General features: G+C 35.2%; 1 pseudogene; it reads left to right on the top strand.

The window, feature by feature from the left end:
- The first annotated feature begins 2514 nt into the window (after positions 1–2514).
- LOC109083371 lies at positions 2515–14063 on the top strand (annotated as a pseudogene).
- The last annotated feature ends 558 nt before the right edge of the window (positions 14064–14621 follow it).

Raw genomic sequence — 14621 nt, 5'->3', positions numbered from 1 at the left:
GAAAGCTCTTGGACTAAATCTAAAATATCTTATACTGTGTTCCGAAGATGAACGGAGGTCTCACGGGTTTGGAACGACATGAGGGTGAGTCATTAATGACATAATTTTCATTTTTGGGTGAACTATCCCTTTAAGCATGCAGAACAACCACCCAATAAAGCATTACAATAATCTAACCTTGCGGTCATGAATGCATGAACTAACATTTCTATATTTGACATTGAGAGAATAGGTCTCTTAAGTTGTGGTATTCCCAACAGCAGCCACGCTGCATTCAGTATATGCAAAATCACTAATTTTATCATCAATTGGCACTACTGGCTTTTATTTTTATTTTTATTTTTCTTTCGCTCAAGTCCCGTTCAGTCACGATGGAACACTAATCAGATGTTTTTTATACCATAATAAATGCTATGTCGAGTAGATCTGCATTATTCATATACTTTATTACCTGGAGATGACTTAAAAACCCAAATAAACTATATATCGTCACATTCGTATGTTAATCGTATGTTATCATGTTTCCAAACGTTTCTGTATTTCTGTGAAAGCAACTGTTTTCATACTGCGATAGCTGGACACTTTTGTCCATATTAGGAATTTCCTGGTATGACTAGAGAACCAGTTGAAGCACCAGCGGTTGCTCTGACAACAGACAGCTGGACATTAAGGGCTACACAAAGCTACCTGACTGTAACGGCACATTGCATTTAGTGCTGAATGGGAGATGAAAAGCCATGTTATTCAGACACGGCCCCTCGAGAGAGACACAAGTGAGGATTTGGCCAAATGGATGACAGAAGCAAGTGGAAATGTTGAAGCTGGAACAAGCTAATGTTCCCTTGGATGCAGATCCATTGAAATGTTCAATTGTGTCAAAAAGCAGATGAAATAGCAGTATATTTTTAGTGTTTACACTTATAGTACAACAATTCCAGATCTATTTTAACCGTATTTCTGAGTCTTATTTGAACTGTCCTGCTCTTTTGTCTCTTTAGTAACTATGAATGACTTCAATGACTTAGTGATGCCCACATTCATTATTGTGTGAAAGACCGATCCAGTGAAAAAAAAAAAAAACAAAAAAAAAAACATGGCCATTTCTCTGGCGTTTCTTTATTTTTGCTGTATCGAAAATATACCAAACCATGACACCACTGTCGCACTGAACTCTGATTTTTGTGAACCGTTACACCCCTAATCTATATATAATACACTTGATTTGTATTCTGTGTTCTGTTCATTTTTGTATCATTTTTTAAGATCCTGGGATCTCATTTATAAAACTTTCCATAGATTTCATCCTAAAAGTGTTGTATGCACAAAAGCTAGATTTTGCGTATGCACAAAAGTTTTCAGATTTATGATTTTGCCAGAACCTGAGCAAAAATCCCTTTATAAATCTCAGTCAGGGGAAGATGTGCTTACGGGCTTCTCCACCCTGACTCCTCCCCGAAATAACCATATATGGAGCTTACGACGCCTAGTTTTACTATGCATAACCTCATCTGCATATCATTTCATGCATATTCCCATCCACGTGACACCATATTTAACACCGTTAAAGGTATAAGACATCAAAAAAATATGAGATACGGAGTATAAATGCCATTTGTGCCATACACAGTTTTTATTGCTAAAAATCATCCAGTATTCTTATGTATATTGTTATATTTATATGTTATATTTATCTGAGAACTTTTGTAAACAGTTTTGTTTTTAAGAATAGAGTTGATCTTATTCTTTTCCACTGACCATATAGTATTTCAGTTGTTTTAAACAATTCAAATCAAATTTATGTAGTTCTGCTTATAAGTTGAGCATCTTTCAACTATTTTTATCCAGCAGTGTCTGCCATAATATCGAAGTGCGCATCATTGATCATTGTTCTCACAAAAGTATTTTCTTATAACATGAGATATGCAGTTTAGTTTGAAGATGAATTATTGTGCACCTATAGCACATACCACAGGAAAAGTGATCAAGCGCATCCACTAAACATGCCTAAATTTGTATAATTTTTAACTTCTGCGTAATGACTTTATGTAATTTCAGTGATTATCTCCATTAATGAGAGTGGAATATATATTGTAAATGTGTATATTGAAATGAAAACAGATTTTCAAATAGTTTTCTTCATTACTTTTCTCACTCCAGGAAAAAGAGTTTGTACGCATGGTCTAGAATGTCTGTACGTTGTGTACATATTTACGCCAAGTTTATTTTTTATAAATCCTGATATGTGCGTGGTAAATTGCGTACACATTTTCTATGCCCATTTTGTGTGTACGCAAAATTTATAAATGAGACCCCGGTGAATATTAATGGATAGAGGTAACAACTAATCGTTTTATTTGTCCACTTTTAACTGTTTTTAAAAGCATAGGTCAGTAGCTTAGACAAATGAACCTACATGTTTGTATCTTGTATGAGTACAAGGTTTTTTTGTTGTTGTTGTTTGTGCTTCTCAAGAATCAGTGATACTACATTTTTATGCCTGTTCCTGATTTTATGCAGTACTGTATGAATGGGACTTTTATTTTGGTCTGGTGCTGTGACATCATAAAGCTGCGCCGAGCTCCTGTATCTGTTGTGATTTGCCTAAAGAAAGGTTTGTGGTTTTAAGCTTTTAAACTGATGTAAACTGTTTCATGAATTTAATAATTTATAAAAACTATGTTAAATTAATTTTAAATGTAACACTGTAATGCTATATTTAGTGTTAGTAAAATAAAGCGTTTAGTAGTGGAGAAAGTGCCACTCGCCACAAACACAAACGTGTGACGTCAACTTAATCATATAATAACAGTCTCAAAGATAACATGCTCTGTTTGTAGTTTCTGAATCTCATATAATGGAGAATATCAGTACAATTTAAATGAATTAAGACTGTTTAAAGGAATGAAATAAAAGAACTTTTCAGTAAACCATTTCTTCTTTCCTCTTGTAGAGTCATCTGAGATCCAGCTTATTGGCACATTGGTAAGAAATTGTTAATCTGCTACATTACACTGTCACCTCTAGAAGAGATTCACTGACCTTTTGTGATAAGCTTTGATTTTACTTCATTTAATAAAAACATGCTTAATTTGATTTGACTTTTCTTTTTACTAAATACATAGTAAAGTTAGGATTCTGATTAAAACAGACAAAAGATGACAGTCTCGCTTTATATTTGTATTCACTCACACCTGAAGGAAAAGAGATTAGTTTAGAATTGACCATTTATCCTTCCGCTGAATTTCTTAGGCTACAATTTAATTTTGTCTTTCGCAGTAATTATATCAAAGTGACAATAATAAACAGTAAATATCCAATCAGAAATTTGGCAAGAATGATTTTTTTAGTGCAATAACAAATTTCTTGATGTGCCTGTATTTTAAATATTAGATATAGAATATAGAAATTAAATATGTATTATCTGGAAGTATTCTGGAAAATACAAATTGTGATTATGTATAAAGAATCTTGGAATAATTAATATCATTTATATAAATGGAAATTTATGTCTTTATTTGTACCCAAACTCAGTCAACTGGAGGTGCATATTAGTTCATTAATAAGCGGCGTTTCCACCGCTGGAACTTTACCCAGGAACTAAATAAAGTTCCGGGTAAAAAAATGCCCCTCAGAAAGTCCCTGCTCACGAGGTAGTACTTTTTCAAAGGTCCTGAACTTTCGGGGGCGGGACTTGGGCGCTAAACTTGCTGATTGGTTGAGTTCACGCAGCATTGTGATTTCAACCACCATTTATTCGGATCATTTTTGAAATATTACTGTTATTGTGTCATGAAATGTAACTTTAAAAGTATTTCAGACTCAAAACTCAAATCTCGGCTAGTCCTTCTGACATTTGCTGCAGGTTCTGATGTCTCTTTAATGGTTAAACATAAAATATAATTTGTTTTGGGGGAAATCTAACAGGAAATCTTTGGTCTTTATTCAATTAATCTATATGTTAAAATTAAAATAAAAGGAGGCAATTGATATAATATTTAATTTCATTGTAATGTAGTCTATATAAGCCTACACATTTCCCTGAACTACATTTCTGTGGCTATTAATATGTTTAAATAAAAACGAAAGGAGGCAGTGGTGTTTGATATATTTTGTCTTATTGGAAATATACAGTGAGGAAAATTGCAGTAGCCAAGGCAAGCTGACTGATCAAGTCAAGTCAAGTCTGCTTAAAGTTCAAGTCAAGTTTAAGTTCAAGCACGCTGCTGTTTGCGGAATACGGGACTTGCATCGTCCCATCCGCGGGAGATCACACTTCTGAGTCGAACTTGCAAAGTCCAAACTAATGAGGATGCAGGTCCAAAATTTGCGTACTTTGTATTGATAAATGCGTGCGTCGCAGACATCACCAGACTATTTGCCTAATCTTCAAGGTACTTTTGACCGCGGTGGAAACGCAGAATGCAACAGGTCTGGGGGGGAAAAAGTTCCTAATATTACACCTTATTCCTAATATACGCTGTTAAAGCTAGAAACAACAACAACAGAAGAAACAAGTTAATAAAAGGATTGGGTATCAATTGGGTTTTTTTACGATACAGGGTTTCCCATACATTGATTTATTTGTGGCGGGCGCCACAATATCAAAACTGACTGCCACAAATAGGTTTTCCAGAAGGCTTTTGACTTCGTTGAATAAACATGAGCACTAGAAGTCTCAAAATCAAAAATCGCTGCGGGTGTTTTTATATCACTGTATTTCAGAAGAAAAACTGACTGTTTTCAGAAAATTTTTGATGTTATTTTCATTCCATCTTGCAAGTAATGCCTGATAAATCAGTGTTTGAGCTCAGCATGGCTTTGTATACAGCCGTTACCGGAGAAACCTCTATCTCTCCCTTTCTAATAGCGCCTCCTGCTGGCAGAAGAATAATCTGCATATTTATTTATGGGGCGGAGGAGTGCCGCCACAAATAGAGTGTAAGGCTGTGGGAAACAATGCGATACCAGTGCCATATCGATACTTTTAAAATGGTACCGTGCCAAATCAGTGCCTGAGCCGATACTTAAAAAAAAAAAAGGCCACAATAAACTATAGATAACATTAAAGGAACATTAAAAAATATTTCAAATAAGTCCATAGTTCTGTAAATGAAGGTATGGTCATTCTTTATAAAGTAGCAACAATGTCGTAGAAGGTTTTTAAGCCAGTTATTTATATCTTTTCCTGTAGTGTGTCAGTAGGAAATATCAGTTTGCCATTAATTTTAATAATAATCTAGTGAGATTTTTGAATGCACATGCAGTCTGACAACAGCCGGAGCTCCACACAGAGATCTGATCTCACCATCATCGAATCTGTCTGTGATTACGTGGAGAAAGATGAAACTGAGACAAACTAAATCTGAGGACCGAAATCTGCGTTCTGATTCAGTTCGGTTCATACCGGTTACATAGGTATGAACCGTTCGGTGCTGGTTTCGGTACCCAACCCTAGTTAATATTAAACTCAATTGTCAATTAAAATAAATTGTCAGATGGGTCAAAGTCTATAACCTCAGTCTTTGAATCATTTAAAGTTATAAAGATACTTGTCAGCCAGAGCTTTACCTCATCAAGATTGTGAATAAAGATTGTATAGCAGAAGGGTCACATTTCCTGTTATAGATAGCTCTGGGTATCATCCACATAAAGATGCAAAGATACACCAACCCAGAGGCAGCATGTAGAGGGAAAAAAGGCAAAGGTGCCAGAAAAGTTCTGGGGAAGGCAGAATTTACTGCAAAAGACAGTTATATTGGTCAAAATTAAAGTGTAACCTTAGAAAATCAGAAGAAAGATAAATGCCTTTTAAATTATAAAATGATTTTGTTTTGGTTTAGGGTATAAATATAAATGTGCAGTCAAGGTAAGTGTCATCTTTTGTCTTTATTGGCTGTTGATGCTTCTGCCTCAGTCAATTGGCCTCTTTGTTGCTGCTAATCAATACCTGAGTTTAATGTGAATGCAGTGGCCCTGATCTCTGTGATAATGAGTGCTATAGTTATGCTGATTGGATTGGAGTTGCTGAAAATCTGGGTAAATTCCTGTAACTGCTGTCATCCTTTATATTCTAAAGACGGCCTCCTGAAGTCTGTATAAACTTCAGAGGTTTACTGCTTTAGTGAACGCCACACAGAACCTGCTTCTCAGTCAAGATCCTGATGAAGATTCCCGCAGTCTCCTGATCTTCACTTCTGAGTTTCCTTCAGGTGTAACTGGATATTGCAGGTATTTTGTTTTCAAATTACTGTCTTTGGACAATTTTGATGAACTTTTTTTTAACCAATTCAAATGTTGTAGTAGTAACAACTAAATTAGTTTGCATGTTTTTTGCCAGAACTGAAATGGTTATAATCAATTAATCATATTCATTTATACTGCAAAAGCGAATTTATACAAAACTGCATGTATAAAAGAACATTACCACTGAAATTAATAAGATCAAACACAGACCACCTTTCTGTCCAGTCCTTACAGATGAGATTTGTTGATTTTCAGTGCGTCTGTTATTCATAGAGGGCTAATATAGGGAGGAAAATTATGTGTATAAATCAATTTACAATAATTGAAATCTAGCAGCTTAATAGGTTACTTGTGTATATTCTAATCACATTTTAGCATTGATTATATACTGCCAATTTTGAAGGAGTCCTATGACGTTGCTAAAAAGAACATTATTTTGTGTATTTGATGTAAAGCAATGTGTTTGTGGTTAAAGGTTAAAAAAAACATTATTTTCCCCACATACTGTACATTATTGTTGCACTCTGCATCAAAAACATGTATATGAACGCGCTGTTGCACCTCTGATAACAAGGCTTATTCTGCAGCGTTTATATAAGCCTTTTGATGGATTGTCACAGAGCTGTTAAAACGGTTATGCTCACCAAGTGAATAAATCGCGTTTGTGCTGAATTCTTATTACAAAGCAAAAATAAACACTCTTCTTCAATCCATGAATGTTTCTCTCAGTTAATGTGCGCAATGTCATCGTCGTAGAAAATCAACACATGCTATTGTGAATAATTAAGTGAAGCATCTTCTCATTGGATAAGAACACGCAATCTCATGAATAATTTAATAGACACCATCATGTCATCGATGTACTATAGTCCAAAATGTATTTTCATGTACAATAATTTAGGCCTTTTTTAACAATTTTAATCAAAGATTTTCATTTAGACAGTCAAGCAGTGGTTTTAAACTCACTCTGATGACACCAGCTGCTCAAAATGAGAAATACAAAAGTGTAACGAATACTTCTACAAACCAACTGTAAATGTTTTCATGAAAGTATAATCAAATGAATTAGTCTACAAATCAGAAAATACCAAATATAAAACTTAATACAAATATGAAACTTGTATATCATTTGTGTTCTGAGTGCTAGTTTTTGTTGTTTTTGTCTTAATCGGGTCATTTCAGGCCATCACCAATCATTCTGACTGACTCCCTCACAAGTGTGCTGACTACTGAACTAGGGAGCTGATTGAGACACAACCACAGATTTAGTTTGGATTTATTTTTTTTTGTTCTCACCTTAAACAGGACAAAGTGTCCAATCACACAGAAAAACTCCTGCTGAAGCAGCTGAGATTCACGTGACACTGTTATAAAGATGGAGTTTATTAAAGAGGAGAGTGAAGAAGTGAAGATTAAAGAAACGTTCAGAATTAAAGAAGAAGATACTGAGGAACAAACAGGTTGGTTTTCTTTTTGAACTCACTCATTTGATCCTTATTTAAATGTCCAGCTGTACAGAAATATATGATATTCTTGAAGAATGTCATTAGTGTCCTAATTAAGTTTTTTTATGACATGGAGCGGTTCGCCTCGTGAACAGTAGGCTTTTTGGTGTGCCATATGTTGTCCTATAAATAATTGCAATAAACAATATAATTATTGTTTTTAGACCATTTTTTTATGCCTCTGATTATGTTTACAATATATTGGCATAATGTTGGTAGTATTGTTAAAACATTTAGACTTAGGCAAGGTGTCCTATCATGTAGCATGTATTTTATCATTTTTGCTTGGGATCCCATTGTATGGAAAAAAATTTTGTTTTTCTTTTTTTTTCATAGGCTCGTTTTAGTTAGTTAATTTAATTTTAGTTAATTCTGTATATACAGGTGCTTCTCAATAAATTAGAATGTCGAGGAAAAGTTAGTTTATTTCAGTAATTCAACTCAAAATGTGAAACTTGTGTATTTAATAAATTCACTGCACACAGACTGAAGTAGTCTAAGTCTTTGGTTCTTTTAATTGTGATGATTTTGGCTCACATTTAACAAAAAAACAGGCAAAAATCTCTCAACAAAATAGAATACTTGATAAAACCAATATAAAAAAAACATTTAGTGAATTGTTGGCCTTCTGGAAAGTATGTTCATTTACTGTACATGTACTCAAAACTTGGTAGGGGTTCCTTTTGCTTTAATTACTGCCTCAATTCGGCGTGGCATGGAGGTGATCAGTTTGTGGCACTGCTGAGGTGGTATGGAAGCCCAGATTTCTTTGACAGTGGCCTTCAGCTCATCTGCATTGTTTGGTCTCTTGTTTCCATTTCCTCTTGACAATACCTCATAGATTCTCTATGGGGTTCAGGTCTGGTGAGTTTGCTGGCCAGTCAAGCACAACAACAACATGGTCATTTAACCAACTTGGTTAACCTTGGTTTCCAAATCAAATACAAAACTTGCTCTCATCTGAAAAAGACTTTAGACCAATGGCAACAGTCCATTTCTTCTTCTCCCTAGCCCAGGTAAGATGGCTCTGACATTGTCTGTGGTACAGGAGCGGCTTAACAACGTCCCACCCCTCACCTCAGCCGCATATGTTCCAGTTGTATTGTAAACAGCGGCATTGTTAATGACATTATCTGGAACCTCATTCAAACTAAACATGTGAGCAGTGAAAGAACTAGAAGAAACAACTGCTACAATACTACAATTTAAAAGTGAGAGAGGAAACCTGCAATATGGATGTAGACAAACTCATGAAGATGTGCTACCATCCGTTAGAACTAGAGTAGCAAAGAGAAAATCATTTTATAGGGAAAAAAAGCTAAACATTTGATATTCAGATTCTCAGATATATGTAAATAAATGCTAAAGTGTTGCTGAATGTTAAATGTTAATGTGCATAGTTGTTAAATAAATTTAGGTGCTATGTGCACTATGCAGATTTTATTTACATCATGTGAATTCATGAATTTATCCTGAAAGAAATAAAAGTCAACTGAAACTAAGTGAATTTTAAAGAGGGAGTATATTTTATAGTTACATATACAATGCACATTTGGTAAAAAAAAAAACTATTCATTATTGATCATTATTGCTGCTTGCCCACCTCAGATTAATGTTAAATTTTGCAAGGATTAATCTTAAATCTAGATTAAATCAAGGTTTATCTAATAATTCTGTAACACAAAACTTTAATCCTTAAGCATGTTTACATTGAACCCATCATTTTGATCCTAGATTTATGTTATATTTAAGATTAATTTAAATCCTGTTGCACCATAACTTTAACCTCGGATTTAAATCTGGAATTTGGATCATTAAATTTACTTTAGGTTTAAATAAAATGAAATGCACATGCAATTAAAGGGGTGGTTAATTGTGATTTTAACTTTATGAACTTTAGTTAGTGTGTAATGTTTCTGTTTCAGAGTAAACAATTATGTGTAAAGTTACAATGCTGAAAGTTTAAAGGGCTAGTTCACCCAAAAATGAAAATCAGGCTGCGTTTGTGTGAGTTTTTACATTGCTTTTGACCTTTCCCTTTAGGTTCCGCCTTCTTGCATGCCATCATTGGCTTGTCATGTATACAAACATTGGTCAAACTGCATCTCAAACATCTTAAATTTTTGTCTTTTTCATCTTAGATCTGATGGTGCTGAAAGAGGAGAGTCAAGAACTAAATGAAATGGAAGAGAAAAATCAATATAAGAATCAACACGATTTTTTAACTGGAGAAAAATCTTTTAGTGGCTTACAAACTGAAACAACTTCAAGAAAAAAGGATGAAAAGACGAAAATAAGTAGTTCTTGCACCTGCCAACAGTGTGGAAAGTGTTTCAGTAACACGGGTTTTAAAAGACACATGATATTTCACACAGGAGAAAAGCCTTATGCCTGCCAACAGTGCGGAAAGTGTTTCAATCAAAAAGTAAATCTTAGAAACCATATTAGAGTTCACACTGGAGAGAGGCCTTACATTTGCCTTGAGTGTGGAAAGAGTTTCACTCATCCTGGAAACCTTGGAGGCCACATGAGGGTTCACACTGGAGAGAAGCCTTATGCCTGCCAACACTGTGGAAAGTGTTTCAGTCAAAAAGAAACTCTTAAAAGACATATTAGAATTCACACTGGAGAGAGGCCTTACGTATGCCCTCAGTGTGGAAAGAGTTTCACTCATCCTGGAAACCTTGGAGGCCACATGAGGGTTCACACTGGACTGAAGCCTTATGCCTGCCAACAGTGTGGAAAGTGTTTTGGTCAAACATCAACTCTTAATAGACATATTAGAATTCACACTGGAGAGAGGCCTTATATTTGCCCTCAGTGTGGAAAGAGTTTCACTTATCCTGGAAACCTTGATGGCCACATGAGAGTTCACACTGGAGAGAAGCCTTATACGTGCCAACAGTGTGGAATAAGTTTCACTCAGAAAGGAAGCTTTAACAGACACATGAGAATTCACAATGAAGAGCAGCTTTATACATGTGATCAGTGTGGTAAGAGTTTTGATCAACATGAAACCCTTGAGGTCCATATGAGAACTCACAGAGAGAAACCCTACACATGCCCCCATGTGGAAAGTGTGTCGGTCAGAAACAACACTTTGAATGCCACATGAGGATTCATTCTGGAGAGCAACCCTACACATGCACTTATTGCAGAAAGAGTTTCAATTATAAAAAACACTTTGAAGACCACAAGAGAATTCACACTCGAGAGAAGCCTTTCACCTGCCAACAATGTGGAAAATGTTTCAACCGGAAAGCAAGCCTTAACAGGCACATGAGAGTTCACACTGGAGAGAAGCCGTTTAATTTTGGTCACTGCGGAAAGAGTTTCGGACATGAAGAAGCCCTTAAGTACCACATGAGTTTTCACAGATGAAAGAACTTTTTTCCTTTTTATAGAAAAGGAAACATCTTAGGAATCGTGTAATAACTCCAGAGAGAAGTCTTGACTGTGCCTCACTGTAGAAAGACTTGCAGAAACAATTAAACCTTTAGGTTCACAGAAGCACCCCTGATATAGTTCAAAATACTCGAGCAGTGGATTTAGGCCTTGTTTGGTTGATAGGATCACAAATGTACTGTCTCCGTATCACTGTCACTTTTGTCCACTTTTAACCACTCTGTTCAAATTTTCTCAAGGGTGGGGGTCAATAGGCAGGTAAATGCATGGGTTTTTCTTTTGATCAAATATATTCACAAAATTTACACATAAATGTGTAAAGACAGCAGCAGCTTTTGATTCTGTTGATAGCTGCAAAAACTGATAGCCGCAAAACCACACCAAATGCTGTGGATGCATGTTAGAAGTGAGGATTGGCGGAGAACATTGTGCTTGGGCAGGTTTTTTTTATCTTCAAACCACACTTACAACTTCAGCTGACAAAGTTTGTATCCCATCTGGAAAGATGCTTCCCATTATGTTTACGCATTAGATCAGTGGGTGGAGAGTAGGCCATCTTTAGTTTGAATACATCTGACTGCAAGTGTTTAAATCAGAAAAGCAATTCGGTTAAATGCCTTTTCTAGCACCTCTCAAAGTTGTTGTAAGTGGACAAGCTCAAATGTTTGCACTAGGGATGCACCCATGTATCAGCCGTCGATATTTATCGGCCGATTTTTATTATTATTTTAAAGCCATCGGCATATCGGAAATAGCATGAAAAGGGTCGATACCGATTGTTTATTAATTAATTGCATGGAGACAACGATTTGCATGTCTGTTGCATAATCCAACATTTTTCTTTGGGCAAAATAATTAAATACTTGCCAAAATAAACTCTGTGCAAAATATAGTTTGTGAGACAGCATAGTATGATCATATGCAAATGTGACGCTGACTCATCCAACGAATGAAACACCCGCAATTAGCTGTAAATTAATCATAAGTGAGTTGCAATGCCAATGCACCGGTGTTAAGAGATTATCTGAGAATATGTCATGGACCACAAAGCATTAGGCCTACATTTAAGTGAACATGAATGGCAGGTAATATGCAGCTTATTGTTTGAAACCAGTGTAGAACACAGATTCACACAAGGTCACATCATGCACCTGCAGCATTTCTGTGAATGGGAAAAAAACTGAATAAAGCTATATAGGCCACATAAAAGGGAATTTACTTACATATAAGTCTAGGACTAGGCTTAAGCCTTGTCTGTAAAACCGGGGGAAAGTATTTTAGTGTGGTTTCAGTTAATGATAACTTGACATTTTAGCAATAAGATTATTATTAATCAACTGTACAACAGTCTTAATTTTGGCAGCCATTTTTTAGTCTAAGTCTTACTCAAATGTACATTTTAGTTATCATTTTTTGATTAACTTGTACTGTTTTTGTTTATTCAATGAAATGTATGAGCATTTTAGTCATTCTGTATAATGATTAAACATATAAAAAAGATTGTCTTTGAGAAATGTACTTTTGTATTTGAGGTATTGCATTCTCCAGCTAGCACAAATCAATAGAATGTGGACACATACATGTTGTATTTAACCTAATCTAGTGTTCTGATTTATTATAGGCTTTTTATTATATAAATCAACACCAAAGACTTACACAATCTTTCGGTCTACATAATGAAAACAGCTAAAACAAACTAAAATATTATAACAGTGAAATTCCTAGTAATTCCACTAATTCCATAATTGCAATGGTCTATTTCTCTATTGAAATAACAGCAAAGTGTATTTATTTGGTGATCACAATCGCAAACAATATAGTTGAGATCTCGACAGAACACTGCCCGGCTGAATGACGCTTTCATTTTGACTGTTAAACTCCAGCTTTTTTGTTTTTCAGATCCGCAATTAGGAGCAAGCGTGTGCACATGATTGCCAGATTGCTTAAAATAAGCAAAGCACAACTGGCAGAAAATGTATGAATTTAACAGCGAAGCTCTGATTCGGGGATTAGAACTCTTAATATCTGGCAACCGCACTCATGAAAGCTTGCGTAGTAGAGGTGTGTAGAGCAGTCTGCAATAACATTTTGTCTCCTTTTTTGACAAAAATAAAAAGGTTTTTGGTAAAGTTTTTATCTTTTTGAATACATTTTATTCTCTTCTTATTTCGTCAACAAAATTGCATATTGATATAGTCTTATTTATCATTTATTGACCTTATTGTCATCTCGTCTTAGTCATGAGAAAAAAGCTTGTCAACACATTTTTCGACATAGTATTCGTTAATGAAATTAACACTAGCTAGTATGCCTCTTGAGATCAGTGGAGTGAGGCTTTCCCACACAGTTCTTAGCAGCTGGCCTCCATTACAGTCACCCCCTTAAACCTCATTCCAGTCTGGGTCACGGCACCAATGTAACCCCTCCGGTTCTACTACTCTCACTTGTTCTGAGGGGGATTCGAAATGGTGTTTTTAGCATTGGAGGCAGGTGAAATATCAAGGATGCAGAGGTGGACAGGAACAAAGTACATTTACTTGAGTACTGTACTAAAGTAAATAGTTTCGGCATTACTGATCAATGCTGACAACCGTGTTGATTTCGCAAATGAGCTTCAGAGATTAATGAGTGGTATTCACTGTTGTGTTGGTACACATGGCAGTAATGGGCATTTTTTGTTGACTATCTACTGTAGCTTGTAAACTGTAATTTCGTATGATTAGAGATCCCCCAGTAAGGAGTACCACTAAAGACAAAAATGGATTCTGCATGAACTTTATACACAATGCCCAATAGGAGAGACATCAGATCAATTATTATCTGGACAGTCTGTTCAGGACAAGAATATTCATTCTGAATAGGACAAAATAGTCTTTATAAAGTATCAAATGGATTTCTTATTGAACTTAATAAAAAGCAGACTTGTATAATTTTTTTCTTCATTAATTTTTTACATAATTCACATACAGATTTGTAAAAAATAATAATAATAAAAAATGCAAAATGTCTCCTTTAATACAATTTTTTTATAGTTTGCTCCTAAAACATGGTAAATTCTAAGAGAAACTTTAGGTTGGCTTGAGAAAGCCTAGCCTGAAAGTTTAAAGCAGTTATAAAAGCTGCTTTAAACTGTTTGTTGCTGCCATATGCCTCTAGTTTGAGCTCCGTCACGTTATTTCTCTATCGTCTATTTTTTTTATTATTGAAATCTATTTTATACACCATCATTTTCGTTTCTATAACGTGTGAATATATCCTCTATCGTATTCTACAACAAAAACAATCAGCGCATTGTTATCACTAGTTTTATTTTGATTTCCCGAGTCCGCTAGTAGCTTACAGCCCATTAGCATCGCCAGCGTGGTTGTCGCTAAACCCGCGTGCATTGCTAATACTCTATTCACACACATTACAATTGCTTTACTCACTGTTACTTGATTTAATGGCGGTTGTTTGTCTACCTTTGAG

This window comes from Cyprinus carpio, chromosome B4 (genome assembly GCF_018340385.1).
Source record: "Cyprinus carpio isolate SPL01 chromosome B4, ASM1834038v1, whole genome shotgun sequence".
Taxonomy (NCBI): Eukaryota; Metazoa; Chordata; class Actinopteri; order Cypriniformes; family Cyprinidae; genus Cyprinus; species Cyprinus carpio.
This window is presented reverse-complemented; position numbering and strand designations above follow the sequence as displayed.